The following is a 16,707-nucleotide window of genomic DNA, read 5'->3' on the forward strand; positions in this document are numbered from 1 at the left end:
CTTTGATTTCCATGCAGAGAAACCTTTTTCAGAATTTTCCTCAAGACATCAACCAAACACGCGTGTAATAAAATGTGTATGCAAGAGCGACTGAAAGTACGTGATATAGCCTACTGTGTTCTCCGTTTCGCGCGTCAAACTACGGTTATGTTTTGAACATTGAAAAAGATTCGATCTGGAAAAAGTCACGGTGACATATATGCGATAGCCTCGCACCTCCTGCTCTTCCACCAAGGTGGTCAGTCACCGGTACATGACAAGGTAAGTCATGCCGTGGTGTTAGGCTGGCAGGGTTGCATTATAGCCAGCCATGACTTCATATACCGTTTCCATCAGGAGAGACGCGGCTAAACGCTGTCCAGCGCTGAAGTGCATAAGTGAGAGAGCGATGTTGCAGAATATTCTGGTTTGCTCTCTCTCGATGTGTCCATGACTCCATGTCCTAACACAACGCACCCACAGCTGGACAAAGGGTGTTTGTGCACAAATATAGATTTGTAAAAGTATGTTACATTAAATGAAGTTCCCTTTAATTTACACCACATGGATAATTCAATAAATCATATTTTTTTATATAATAATAGATCTGCTAAAGCACATAAATTCAGCATTTTGACATGTCCCTCCATTCACCCTCTGTGACGAGGGTGAGTATAACCCACTTAACCCCCAAAATCTCAAAGTTTTCACCATCATTGTACAGCCCTATTTATTTTGTTGCTTTGACAAAGTCATTTCTGAAGATTATTATTTATTTCATGTGATTAGTGATTCATTTACGTCTGAACTCGCATTTTAATATGGTCAATAATAATGATAATTAAAACCCATTTTTTCAAAAGAAACATTGAACATCTAATAGTCAAATCATAGTGTAAAAAGCAGGTGAGCTGGTTCATTCTTTTTGGCCATTTTCTGGTGTTTTGTGGTGAAAACTGAATGGGTCGAGTAAGACGTCAACCCTGTTACCCATAAATAGACAGACTAGAAATGTTTTAAGGATATCATATTTTTGGGTGAAGGTTGCATTCAATTGTCACTTCCTGTTGCACACAACAAGCTTCCATTCCCCCTGTCACATGGGTATTTATGGCTGAGTTAAGATGAAATCGTCAATCCAGTTATAGTCAACACTGTTATAGTCAACACTGTTATAGTCAACACTGTTACTTCATTTGGCACTCATAGGCACTTACTATAGTATAGACTTTTTGGGAAACTTTTGAGGTGGTAAAATATGTTTTTATGAAGTTGAGATCCTTATGACAGACTGTTAAAATGAGATGAAACCAAAAGTTTGTTTTGACCAAGTTTATCTTCTCAAAAGGTGTGGAATTACCAAGATGATAATAAGTCGATTTGGTCACGTTGCCACTACTTTTTTGTGGGTTAACCACTTTTTAATAGGCCTTTACACATAGCCCGTGTGGGTATTTTGAAGGGCAGAGTTGTAGCATATGAAGGGTGATTGTGGAAATGCCATCGGGTAAACTGTTCAATATTCCTTAAAACATTATGTTTTGTGACATGTCAGTGAGAGATTAGCGACCGTCGCTCTGTCCTGCTCATTCGGTGCTAAATGCATAACCAACTACCGATCAAACACAATGACGAGGCAACACTTTCTCTCTCGCACGGGCGGTGTGCTCTGATCACATACCGAGAGGAAATAGCCTCTGGCTCGTAGATAAGGTGAGAGGGGACAGGGTACACACACACACACACACACACACACACACACACACACACACACACACACACACACACACACACACACACACACACACACACACACACACACACACACACACACACACACACTTATTTAGGTTTCTCATTAGAAAAAAAACTAAAACGCTGAGAAGATTATATGGTTCAGCCCAATATGGATGAGCCCTGAAAACAACTCCTAACCATACACTTCTCTACTATTGATCTACTCCAACAGATAAAATAAACTAATGATGTTAGAAATATATTTCATTGTGCCTTAACTCCAGACCAACAGCATATAAAGTATGTTATGATCAGTGAATAGCCTTGATCAGATGACTGAGAGTGAGAGAACCAAGTATATTTTATATATTTAAAAAAAGTTTAATTACTGATTGAATGACGCACTGTGTTGGATAACAATGGTGCAAAGCAAGCAAACACATCAGCCTTTGTTCCTCCCTACCAGGGAAGAACAGCAGTTAAATGCCTGTCACAAAATGGAGGCTTAGCCTGAAAATTACCTTTCTACTGTTTATCTCAGCTTCCCTACACACACACACACACACACACACACACACACACACACACACACACACACACACACACACACACACACACACACACACACACACACACACGCACGCACGCACGCACGCACGCACACACACACACACACACACACACACACACACACACACACACACACACACACACACACACACACACACACACACACACACACACACACACACACATACACAGAGAGATAGATGTTCTTTTACCATTTGTACGTTGTTACAACATATTATAAACATATGTGTTTATAATATGACATTTGTAATGTCTTTATTGTTTTGACATTTCTGTATGTGTAATGTTTACTGTTAATTTTTATTGTTTATTTCACTTTTGTATATTATCTACCTCACTTGCTTTGGCAATGTTAACACATGTTTCCCATGCCAATAGAGCCCCTTGAATTGAATTGAAATAGATAGATAGATAGATAGATAGATAGATAGATAGATAGATAGATAGATAGATAGATAGATAGATAGATAGATAGATAGATAGATAGATAATCACGCATGCACACACACAAACCCTGACCATGTTTATGATCTCAGACGTTGTAGCTCATAGTCCCATCTTTTTAATTTCCTTTTATCCCCACAGGCCATTGAGCCATTGACCATCTCTGGCTTGTCAATTATCTTTGGTGATATTTAGTTTAGGCGTACCTCTGTGACTGGGATGACCCTGGATCCTCTATACCGCCACACACACACACACACACACACACACACACACACACACACACACACACACACACACACACACACACACACACACACACACACACACACACACACATAAGCTCACACATACAAGCACACAGACACACACACTCACCCCTAGGGAAGATGAACTAGACTCAATTAAGATCACATCAGTGCTTTCAAAGAGTGGCTCCTGTCACTCCAGGAGAACCCATTGGAGTCGCTGATCCCTAAACACATCATGGAACAGAATAGGGCAGATTGAGTCATTCCCTGTGTCATCACATTATTGAACAGAGTTACAGCCAACTGTTCCAAAGAAGTATGACGAGAGAGAGAGAGAGAGAGAGAGAGAGAGAGAGAGAGAGAGAGAGAGAGAGAGAGAGAGAGAGAGAGAGAGAGAGAGAGAGAGAGAGAGAGAGGGAGTGCACAAGATGGAGAGAAGGAAATTCTGGATGACATTCTGTCCATCATCTGTCTAGTTAAAGGCATGATGCATATGCTGATACATACAGTAGATGTCCATGAGAATGCAGAAATGGTCTGTTCTGATTGAGAGTAAACAGAGCCAAGATGGGTTTGTTTGCATATTATACAAATGCAAGCTGCAAGATCCTAAATGTTTTTTGGATAGAGTGACATCCTGATCTACTGTATGTTCCAGTTATTCTGCACACTGGAGGACCTCTTTTAGAGGCAAAAATAAATATGTTGACCTTAGTGTTACCACAGAGACAGACAAGCACTCCTGTGATGATCCTCTTCAAATGAATTTGACTTGTATTTGATCTGTTCTAGAGACTTGAAGAGAAAGGTGGTCTTTGATAGACCCCTTATTCCATTCCTATTTCAGTCTCATTTTCAATTCTGATTGGTTTTGTTTGTTAGGACAGTACTTACTTGGTAAAGCTGAGAAGATACAAAACTTTCACACCGATATTTGACCAAATAAGGCATCCCAGATAAGACAGATGGGGCAGAGATATTTACGAAATAAACACAAAACAGGATTATTCCTGTACTGTATATCTATAGCTATGCGTAAAACCCAAACCCTACCACCAGCATCATCAGTCATACGAACCAAATACTATCTGAACCCAGTCATACAGTTGCTGCAGCCAGCCTAATCATTCGACATATAGTCACAGTGCTGCAGCTAGCCTAATCATTTAGGGATACAGTCACAGTGCTGCAGCTAGCCTAATCATAGAGACATACAGTCACAGTGCTGCTGCTAGCCTCATCATTTAGGGATACAGTCACAGTGCTGCCGCTAGCCTAATCATTTAGGGATACAGTCACAGTGCTGCAGCTAGCCTAATCATATATACATACAGTCACAGTGCTGCAGCTAGCCTAATCATATATACATACACTCACAGTGCTGCAGCTAGCCTCATCATATAGACATATAGTCACAGTGCTGCAGCTAGCCTCATCATATAGACATACATTCACTGTGTCTCCTGACCCCTCCTGTCTCAGCCTCCAGTATTTATGCTGCAGTAGTTTATGTGTCGGGGGGCTAGGGTCAGTTTGTTATATCTGGAGTACTTCTCCTGTCCTATTCGGTGTCCTGTGTGAATTTAAGTGTGCTCTCTCTAATTCTCTCTTTCTCTCTTTCTTTCTCTCTCTCAGAGGACCTGAGCCCTAGGACCATGCCTCAGGACTACCTGACATGATGACTCCTTGCTGTCCCCAGTCCACCTGGCCGTGCTGCTGCTCCAGTTTCAACTGTTCTGCCTTATTATTATTGGACCATGCTGGTCATTTATGAACATTTGAACATCTTGGCCATGTTCTGTTATAATCTCCACCCGGCACAGCCAGAAGAGGACTGGCCACCCCACATAGCCTGGTTCCTCTCTAGGTTTCTTCCTAGGTTTTGGCCTTTCTAGGGAGTTTTTCCTAGCCACCGTGCTTCTACACCTGCATTGCTTGCTGTTTGGGGTTTTAGGCTGGGTTTCTGTACAGCACTTTGAGATATCAGCTGATGTACGAAGGGCTATATAAATACATTTGATTTGATTTGACAGTGCTGCAGCTAGCCTAATCATATATACATACAATCACAGTGCTGCAGCTAGCCTAATCATATAGACATACAGTCACAGTGCTGCAGCTAGCCTAATCATATAGACATACAGTCACAGTGCTGCAGCTAGCCTAATCATATATACATACAGTCACAGTGCTGCAGCTAGCCTCATCATATAGACATACAGTCACAGTGCTGCAGCTAGCCTCATCATATAGACTGTATGTGCTGCAGTGCTGCAGCTAGCCTCAACATATAGACTGTATGTGCTGCAGTGCTGCAGCTAGCCTAATCATTTAGGGATACAGTCACTGTGCTGCAGCCAGCTTAATCATACAGTCATACAGGCAGAGTGCATGTGACTATTATAGGGTCAGATTAAAGCTTCTCACTTTCTTATCAAAGCAACAATTACTTAAAAGATATTTCTGCTAAAGGGAGTTATTTTCGGATGCTAATATGCGGGGATTATGCAAGAAAGAGAGAGGGGGAGATGGAGAGGGTGTTTGCAAAAATTAAATATAAATCCTCTAAAAAGTGTGCAGCTAATTTGTCCCCCAGGCTTTGCTCTCCTCAGAGAGCGCTGTGCTCAGGTGCATGACTGTGATAAGATAACACACCTTGAACTAACACAACAGAGCTTCTGGATCAGAGGTACTATGGTTGGATTTGATGGTAAGGGTAAGTGACAAGTGCTCCAGTAGAAAACTGATATTCTTGTCATGTTTACAGCAACATGTCACGATGCACTGAGGCACATTTGATCTGATATATTAAAGAATGCCATCCCCATATTTCCCAGGATAGGACTTTTAGATTCAGTGTAAGTGAACTATGCATTTAATCATGGTTTTCAAAAACAACAGTGACAAAGTACGTGAGAAAGAGATAGAGAGGAGAGAGAGGGAGAGAAAGAAGGGGGGAGAAAGACAGACAAAGAGAGAGGGGGAGAGAGGGAGGGAGAGAGGGGCAAGAGGGAAAGAGAGAGAAGGGGAGGGAGGGAGGGAGGGAGGGAGGGGAGGGAGGGAGGGAGGGAGGGAGGGAGGGAGGGAGGGAGGGAGGGAGGGAGGGAGGGAGGGAGGGGAGGGAGGGGGAGGGAGGGAGGGAGGGAGGGAGGGAGGGAGGGAGGGAGGACCATCACAGCTATTCAGCTTAGATTTAGGAGGGAGCAGAAAGAGCAGGAGGCTGGTGGCACATAAATTTAGGAAGACGGGCTCATAGTAGTGTCTGGAACGGAATGAATGAAATGGTATCAAATTCATGTGTTTGATACCATTCAATTCACTGCATTCAAGACATTATTATGAGCCGTCCTTCCCTCAGCAGCCTCCTGTGCTGTGTTTGTGTTTGTGTGTGTCTGTGGCTTACCTGATGAAAATAACCCTTCCATCCTCTATCCTCATGTACTTTATATAATAATAATAATAATATAATATATGCCATTTAGCAGACGCTTTTATCCAAAGCGACTTACAGTCATGTGTGCATACATTCTACGTATGGGTGGTCCCGGGAATCAAACCCACTACCCTGGCGTTACAAGCACCATGCTCTACCAACTGAGCTACAGAAGGACCACGAAACAACAGAATGAGGGATGGGTGACACGAGGGAGAGCTTAATTCAGAGAGGTGGGGAGAGGAGAGGGAGAAGGAAGAGAATTGAATGAGGGACAGAGGGAAACAAGTGGATGAGTAGAGAGGTGGAATCAAGCGTTTGTCTGGCTGCATGGTCATATCTGATTAAAGTCAGATATGTCCTTCTGTAGCTCAGTTGGTAGAGCATGGCGCTTGTAACGCCAGGGTAGTGGGTTCGATTCCCGGGACCACCCATACGTAGAATGTATGCACACATGACTGTAAGTTGCTTTGGATAAAAGCGTCTGCTAAAATGGCATATATTATTATTATTATATTATGCACTAGGCTGAATGGAGAGAAAGTCCTTTTCTGTGGCTATAACCACTGAGGAAGCAGTCTCTCTCTTGTGTCTGATTGTAATCCTCTGTAGTCCTCAGGCCCTGAGAGTGGATTCACTTTCAACTGCAGCCACCACAGATCTTTATCAACAAATACCCTCGCTACCTTGTTCAAGGCTTTCCCCGAAAATAGAAAGGATGTTGGAGTCAGGCCTACTGTTTGAGAGCAATTCAGTCTGTTACAATTGTGTAAAATGTATTATTTGAAACACAGCAATTGAATGATTTGTGTCTAGACATCCCTGATTTCCATCTAGACGAAATAAACACTCAAAAAGTATTTTCTTCATCTGTCATAAACAGTGCAGATTTAGACTTTCTACAGAATCAGGGAATCATCGCCACCTTTTAATTCAAATCAGTAGCATTGTTAGTCAATGGTCTGTTTTTCTGTTCCCACAGCAAGGCAACACAATCAGGAGGTGCAGTATATTCCTACATTCACTGGTCTTGTTTTTGACCAGTTACATTAAGATGAGAATGAAGGAAATCCCAGCTGTCTCCATCATCTATGTCTAAACCACGTCAATTAATCCTAAAGCTATCTGAACCCATGATCACTACAGACCAATTAGAACACATGACACTAATGATGCTTCCTCCTCTGTTCCAATAAGATCATCCATAGATCACCTGACATATCACCTGACATACCAGGCTAGGAAAAGGGTTGCATCACAAATATCACCCTATTCCCTATATAGTGCAATACTTTTGACCAGGGCCCAGTGCACTATGTAGGGAATAGGGTGGCATTTGGGATGCACACCAGACTAACCTGTAAAACCCCAAACTAAGTATGGGATGGATTAAAATCCAAATAAAAAGTGCCTGGTAATCTGGCTGAATCATAATGCAGCTCCAGCCCACCTGATAAAAATCTGCCGTCTGCTGTTATTTCAGTTGTGCTTTTATCACACATATTTCACACATCCGCGAGCATGCTCACCTTTCACAAGCACACACACACTATCTATGAAGACCATTATCATAAATGATCATCCCCTCTGGTTCTCTATGTGGATTTATGGATACTGTGTTGTGCGGCTCTGACACATTTCATTGGCTGTTCATCCTCACCAAGGTTATGTGGCAGGTAAATCCTGACCAGTCAGAAAGGAGCACAGGGAATCTCCTCATTTTTGATTTTTGATTTATTTAACCCTTATTTTACCAGGTAAGTTGACTGAGAACACATTCTCATTTACAGCAACAACCTGGGGAATAGCTACAGGGGAGAGGAAGGTGAATGAATTAACCAATTGGAAGCTCCTATAGACATTCATCACAGAACTTTGTGAGGAAGTGATGATAAATACTTTTCTTGGAACCACAGCAAAGTATGAGAAATACTGTATCAGTTTTTAAACAGCAAGTATGGTATGTCAAAACAACACTAATACTAGTGTTGCTAGTTATCCTGTTGAGTAGGTGTGTGGCACAACCACTAGTATAGTGCTGGATGAAGGTCAGGTCAGGACTTCAGACACCTTCATCGCTAAATAATTAAAAACAAAAAAAACTAAGTTTTAAGTGAGAATAGGCATTGGTCTGTAGCTGAAAATAAATGAAAGTCACATAAGCACCACAAGGCCTTTTCCACCCATACTCTATAAATGTTTGACCTACTACAGTATCTATGTTGGTATTGTACTGTGTGTAGGTAGGTTTCTTGGGATTCAAACATTCTCAAACAGCCTAATTCAAACTCTTAGAGAAGGCACTTCCAGAATAATGTGATGTTTGGTCAGTAGCTGCCCAACATAAAAGGTGGTTGTGTTGAACACAGCAGCTCAGATCGATAGAGCCTGTCTGCATTCCTGATCTCTGTAACTGTTAGCTTACACTGTGTAATATTAACAAAAGCTCAGAACCACTTGTGTTTCAAACATGGTCCTGTTTTATCAATTGCAGTGCTGATCAATGGACAGTTCGTTGATATGTAGCTTAAAGTTATGTTTGTACTTGTAATTATTTTTGCAATAAAGATGGTGACAATAATACACATTTACAATAGGCCTATATCTAAAAATACATACAGCCAAATTATATACAGTTGAAGTCGGAAGTTTACATACACCTCAGCCAAATACATTTAAACTCAGTTTCACAATTCCTGACATTTAATACTATTAAAATCTCCCTGTCTTAGGTCATTTAGGATTGTGAATGTTCATCGAGATTGGTGTCAAATCGCACAGTCAACATAGTGTATGTAAACTTCTGACCCACTGGAATTGTGATACAGTGAATTTTAAGTGAAATAATCTGTCTGTAAACAATTGTTGGAAAAATTACTTGTGTCATGCACAAATTAGATGTCCTAACCGACTTGCCAACACTATAATTTGTCAACAAGAAATTTGTGGAGTGGATAAAAAACAAGTTTTAATGACTTTAATGTGTGTATGTAAACTTCGACTTCAACTGTATATAGATATATACACTATGTATACAAAAGTATGTGGACATCACTTCAAATTAGTGGATTCGGCTATTTCAGCCACACAAGTTGCTGAAAGGTGTATAAAATCAAGCACACAGCCATGCAATCTTCATAGACAAACATTGGCAGGAGAATGACCTTACTGAAGAACTAGTAGAGCAGCCGCACACCATGAGATCATCATGCACAATGCCAAGCGTAGGCTAGATTGGTGTAAAGCTCACTGCCATTGGACTTTGGAGCAGTGGAAACGCGTTCTCTTGCGTGATGAATCATGCTTCACCATCTGGCAGTCCGATGGACAAATGCATAGTGCCAACTGTAAAGTTTGGTGGAGGAGGAAAATAATGGTCTTGGGCTGTTTTTCATGGTTCTAACTAGGCTCATTAGTTCCAGTGAAGGGAAATCTTAACGTTAGAGCAGACAATGACATTCTCAACAATTCTGTCCTTCCATCATTGTGGCAACAGTCCGGAGAAGGCTCTTTCATGTTTCAGCATGAAAATGTCCACATGCACAAAGCAAGGTCCAATACAAAAATAGTTTGTCAAGATTGGTGTTAGAAGAACTTGACTGGCCTGCATGGAGCCCTGACCTCAACCCCATAGAATAGCTTTGGGAGGAATTGGAATGCATTCTGCGAGCCAGGCCTAATCGTCCAACATCGGTGCCCGACCTCACTAATGGTCTTGTTGCTGAATGGAAGCAAGTCCCCGCAGCAATGTTCCAACTTAATACCAGAAAGTCTTCCCAGAAGAGTGGAGGCTGTTATAGCAGCAAAGCAAACTGAAGCAAATATTTACTAGGCGATTAAAGAATATAGTTGGCTAGATGAATACAGGAGCGAGAAATACAGATGAGCTGTTCTCAATGGAAGACTTCTGAAATATTTTCTCTCGCCAAGGTGAAGTGTAACTATGAACATATCATAGTCATCCACCGCGGTGGAAACCACTTGGGACACACAAAGCGGACAGCCCTGGTGCGTCAGATGTGAGCTGATTTGGAAGTAGTCATCCGAATATTCCCCGGGACAATGGTGATCTACTCTGACATCACACAGTGTAGGAGTTGGATGTTCCAGTGGGAGGAGGACATCAGCAAGCGCATAGAGATGGGCCCTCGGAGTGTGGTGTCAGGAAAATAACCTCACACTCAACGTCAACAAAACAAAGGAGATGATCGTGAACTTCAGGAAACAGCAGCGGGAGCAGCCCCCTATCCACATCGACAGGACAGTAGTGGAGAAGGTGGAAAGTAAGTTCCTTGCCGTACACATCACGGACAAACTGAAATGGTCCACCCACACAGACACTGTGGTGAAGAAGGCGCAACAGCGCCTCTTCAACCTCAGGAGGCTGAAGAAATGTGGCTTGTCACCAAAAACACTCACAAACTTTTACAGATGCACAATCGAGAGCATCCTGTCTGGCTGTATCACCACCTGGTACGGCAACTGCTCCGCCCACAACCGGAAGGCTCTCCAGAGGGTAGTGAGGTCTGCACAACGCATCACCAGGGGCAAACTACCTGCCCTCCAGGACACCTACACCACCTGATGTCACAGGAAGGCCAAAAAGATCATCAAGGACAACAACCACCCGAGCCGCTGCCTGTTCACCCCGCTATCATCCAGAGAGCGAGGTCAGTGCAGTTGTATCAAAGGCCATCAGACTGTTAAACAGCCATCACTAACATTGAGTGGCAGCTGCCAACAAACTGACTCAAATCTCTAGCCACTTTAATAATAAAAAATTGGATGCATTAATTGTATCACTAGTCACTTTAAACAATGCCACTTTATATAATGTTTATATACCCTACATTACTCATCTCATATGTATATACTGTACTCTATACCATCTACTGCATCTTGCCTATGCCATTCGGCCATCGCTTATCCATATATGCATATGTACATATTTTTATTCATTCCTCTACACTTGTGTGTGTATAAGGTAGTTGTTGTGAAATTGTTAGGAATTGTTAGATTATTTGTTAGATATTACTGCACGGTCGGAACTAGAAGCACAAGCATTTCGCTACACTCGCATTAACATCTGCTAACCATGTGTATGTGACCAATACAATTTGATTTGCTTTAATTTGATGGCCTGGCGCTCTGTCAACCAGCTGGTGTTTGCATTTTTCCATGACAGGTGTATGCCCACAATCCATCACTCTGCCATAAAGCACTATGTCCCCGGTCAGTACCGTAGGGATGGCGTGCATCTCACGGATGAGGGCAATGACCTCTTCCTTGAGAGTCTAAGGGCTGGGCCCGGATCCACAAACCATCTCAGAGCAGACAATTGGTTGAGCCATTTTGCTCCATTTTACTCCTGGGTAAAAATGAAATCTGTGCGTGAAGTCATCAGAGTCACACCTAGTGGACAGATATTTAGGACACCTCAGAACTTGTCCTAACCAGTTAAGAGTTACCAGCAGGTGTCTTGATAATAGAACAAGGCAGTGCGTCAGTGGTTCCTGCACCACAGAAAGGAAATTGCTTTGGAGTTGAAAGAATATTTCTATATAATCAACCATAAATAATCTAGACCTACATGCAACAGTATCTGTTGCACTTTTGACAATGATTTCACGAGACCTAATTAACATGATACATTGTATGCCTAAATACTTATAACCACTAGTCTAATAAATAATCCAAACATTTTTTTCAATTATTTAATGTTATTTCAAGCAGAATATCATGTTGTTAAAAATATATGTCTAAATTGGTCATGCCTATAAGCGAGTAATGGAAAGTAATTTAATTGTCTTCGGTATTATAGGCCTTTCAAATGTTTTATACAACATTATCGGTGTTTGATGCTATTCCATTTTTTATCCATTCTGGTCATTATTATGAGCCATCCTCCCCTCAGCAGCCTCCTGTGAGCTGGATGTACAAAACCAATGGCCTGGGACATGGTGTCACGACTTCCGCCGAAGTCGGCTCCTCTCCTTGTTCGTGCGACGTTCGGCGATCAACGTCACCGGCTTTCTAGCCATCATCGCTCCATTTTTCATATGTCCATTTGTTTTGTCTTGTCCCATACACACTTGGTTTTCATTCCCTATCAATCTACATGTATTTAGCCCTCTGTTTCCCATCATGTCTTTGTGTGTAATTGTTTATTGTTATGTGGTTTGTCAGGCACATTACTTTTGTTTCTTCCGTGGTTTTGGCACTTGTATGTTTTTATTGTGTTGTCAATTTGGAACGTAATTAAAGTAGAGCCTGTTTGCTACACTCTGTTCTCCTGCACCTGACTTCGCCTCCGCTACACACGCTTAACACATGGACATCTCGAAAGAGGATTTTTGACCAGAGCCCTATGGGACAATGAAGAGTATCTGCTGCTCCAACAACAGCTAAAGGGAATCTGAATAAAATAAACACAAATAAATAGGGTTCCATTTGGGAAATATAGTAAATAAGACACTTCAGCCGTATTGATTTTTTTTCTGATACACTTCTCTATTCTCCATGAGGCCCTCCATCAAACTGATCACTTCTCTATTCTCCATGAGGCCCTCCATCAAGCTGATCACTTCACTATCCTCCATGAGGTACTCCATCAAACTGATCACTTCACTATCCTCCATGAGGCACTCCATCAAACTGATCACTTCACTATTCTCCATGAGGCACTCCATCAAACTGATCACTTCACTATCCTCCATGAGGCACTCCATCAAACTGATCACTTCACTATTCTCCATGAGGCCCTCCATCAAACTGATCACTTCACTATTCTCCATGAGGCCCTCCATCAAACTGATCACTTCACTATCCTCCATGAGGCACTCCATCAAACTGATCACTTCACTATTCTCCATGAGGCCCTCCATCAAACTGATCACATCACTATTCTCCATGAGGCACTCCATCAAACTGATCACTTCTCTATTCTCCATGAGGCCCTCCATCAAACTGATCACTTCACTATTCTCCATGAGGCCCTCCATCAAACTGATCACTTCTCTATTCTCCATGAGGCACTCCATCAAACTGATCACTTCTCTATTTTCCATGAGGCCCTCCATCAAACTGATCACTTCTCTATTCTCCATGAGGCACTCCATCAAACTGATCACTTCTCTATTCTCCATGAGGCCCTCCATCAAACTGATCACTTCTCTATTCTCCATGAGGCCCTCCATCAAACTGATCACTTCTCTATCCTCCATGAGGTACTCCATCAAACTGATCACTTCTCTATTCTCCATGAGGCACTCCATCAAACTGATCACTTCTCTATTCTCCATGAGGCCCTCCATCAAACTGATCACTTCTCTATTCTCCATGAGGCCCTCCATCAAACTGATCACTTCTCTATCCTCCATGAGGCACTCCATCAAACGGATCACTTCACTATCCTCCATGAGGCACTCCATCAAACTGATCACTTCTCTATTCTCCATGAGGCCCTCCATCAAACTGATCACTTCACTATCCTCCATGAGGTACTCCATCAAACTGATCACTTCACTATTCTCCATGAGGCCCTCCATCAAACTGATCACTTCTCTATTCTCCATGAGGCACTCCATCAAACTGATCACTTCTCTATTCTCCATGAGGCCCTCCATCAAACTGATCACTTCACTATCCTCCATGAGGCACTCAATCAAACTGATCACTTCACTATTCTCCATGAGGCACTCCATCAAACTGATCACTTCACTATCCTCCATGAGGCACTCCATCAAACTGATCACTTCACTATTCTCCATGAGGCCCTCCATCAAACTGATCACTTCACTATTCTCCATGAGGCCCTCCATCAAACTGATCACTTCACTATCCTCCATGAGGCACTCCATCAAACTGATCACTTCACTATTCTCCATGAGGCCCTCCATCAAACTGATCACTTCACTATTCTCCATGAGGCACTCCATCAAACTGATCACTTCTCTATTCTCCATGAGGCCCTCCATCAAACTGATCACTTCACTATTCTCCATGAGGCCCTCCATCAAACTGATCACTTCTCTATTCTCCATGAGGCACTCCATCAAACTGATCACTTCTCTATTTTCCATGAGGCCCTCCATCAAACTGATCACTTCTCTATTCTCCATGAGGCACTCCATCAAACTGATCACTTCTCTATTCTCCATGAGGCCCTCCATCAAACTGATCACTTCTCTATTCTCCATGAGGCCCTCCATCAAACTGATCACTTCTCTATCCTCCATGAGGTACTCCATCAAACTGATCACTTCTCTATTCTCCATGAGGCACTCCATCAAACTGATCACTTCTCTATTCTCCATGAGGCCCTCCATCAAACTGATCACTTCTCTATTCTCCATGAGGCCCTCCATCAAACTGATCACTTCTCTATCCTCCATGAGGCACTCCATCAAACGGATCACTTCACTATCCTCCATGAGGCACTCCATCAAACTGATCACTTCTCTATTCTCCATGAGGCCCTCCATCAAACTGATCACTTCACTATCCTCCATGAGGTACTCCATCAAACTGATCACTTCACTATTCTCCATGAGGCCCTCCATCAAACTGATCACTTCTCTATTCTCCATGAGGCACTCCATCAAACTGATCACTTCTCTATTCTCCATGAGGCCCTCCATCAAACTGATCACTTCACTATCCTCCATGAGGTACTCCATCAAACTGATCACTTCACTATTCTCCATGAGGCCCTCCATCAAACTGATCACTTCACTATCCTCCATGAGGCACTCCATCAAACTGATCACTTCACTATCCTCCATGAGGCACTCCATCAAACTGATCACTTCACTATTCTCCATGAGGCCCTCCATCAAACTGATCACTTCACTATTCTCCATGAGGCCCTCCATCAAACTGATCACTTCACTATCCTCCATGAGGCACTCCATCAAACTGATCACTTCACTATTCTCCATGAGGCCCTCCATCAAACTGATCACTTCACTATTCTCCATGAGGCACTCCATCAAACTGATCACTTCTCTATTCTCCATGAGGCCCTCCATCAAACTGATCACTTCACTATTCTCCATGAGGCCCTCCATCAAACTGATCACTTCTCTATTCTCCATGAGGCACTCCATCAAACTGATCACTTCTCTATTTTCCATGAGGCCCTCCATCAAACTGATCACTTCTCTATTCTCCATGAGGCACTCCATCAAACTGATCACTTCTCTATTCTCCATGAGGCCCTCCATCAAACTGATCACTTCTCTATTCTCCATGAGGCCCTCCATCAAACTGATCACTTCTCTATCCTCCATGAGGTACTCCATCAAACTGATCACTTCTCTATTCTCCATGAGGCACTCCATCAAACTGATCACTTCTCTATTCTCCATGAGGCCCTCCATCAAACTGATCACTTCTCTATTCTCCATGAGGCCCTCCATCAAACTGATCACTTCACTATCCTCCATGAGGCACTCCATCAAACTGATCACTTCACTATCCTCCATGAGGCACTCCATCAAACTGATCACTTCACTATTCTCCATGAGGCCCTCCATCAAACTGATCACTTCACTATCCTCCATGAGGTACTCCATCAAACTGATCACTTCACTATTCTCCATGAGGCCCTCCATCAAACTGATCACTTCTCTATACTCCATGAGGCACTCCATCAAACTGATCACTTCTCTATTCTCCATGAGGCCCTCCATCAAGCTGATCACTTCACTATCCTCCATGAGGTACTCCATCAAACTGATCACTTCACTATTCTCCATGAGGCCCTCCATCAAACTGATCACTTCTCTATTCTCCATGAGGCACTCCATCAAACTGATCACTTCTCTATTCTCCATGAGGCCCTCCATCAAACTGATCACTTCACTATCCTCCATGAGGTACTCCATCAAACTGATCACTTCACTATTCTCCATGAGGCCCTCCATCAAACTGATCACTTCACTATCCTCCATGAGGCACTCCATCAAACTGATCACTTCACTATCCTCCATGAGGCACTCCATCAAACTGATCACTTCACTATTCTCCATGAGGCCCTCCATCAAACTGATCACTTCACTATTCTCCATGAGGCCCTCCATCAAACTGATCACTTCACTATCCTCCATGAGGCACTCCATCAAACTGATCACTTCACTATTCTCCATGAGGCCCTCCATCAAACTGATCACTTCACTATTCTCCATGAGGCACTCCATCAAACTGATCACTTCTCTATTCTCCATGAGGCCCTCCATCAAACTGATCACTTCACTATTCTCCATGAGGCCC

General features: G+C 42.7%; 1 protein-coding gene across 1 annotated transcript in view; it reads right to left on the reverse strand.

Annotated features, from left to right (window-relative positions):
- The window catches only part of LOC127907289 (uncharacterized), a 29,209-nt gene extending 28,858 nt beyond the window's left edge, over nucleotides 1–351 (reverse strand). The window contains exon 1 of the mRNA XM_052461776.1: nucleotides 1–351. This exon is cut by the window's left edge and continues 985 nt beyond it. The gene's annotated coding sequence lies outside the window, so the exon portion shown is untranslated.
- Nucleotides 352–16,707: the final 16,356 nt, after the last annotated feature.

This window comes from Oncorhynchus keta, chromosome 1 (assembly GCF_023373465.1).
Source record: "Oncorhynchus keta strain PuntledgeMale-10-30-2019 chromosome 1, Oket_V2, whole genome shotgun sequence".
Classification (NCBI taxonomy): Eukaryota; Metazoa; Chordata; class Actinopteri; order Salmoniformes; family Salmonidae; genus Oncorhynchus; species Oncorhynchus keta.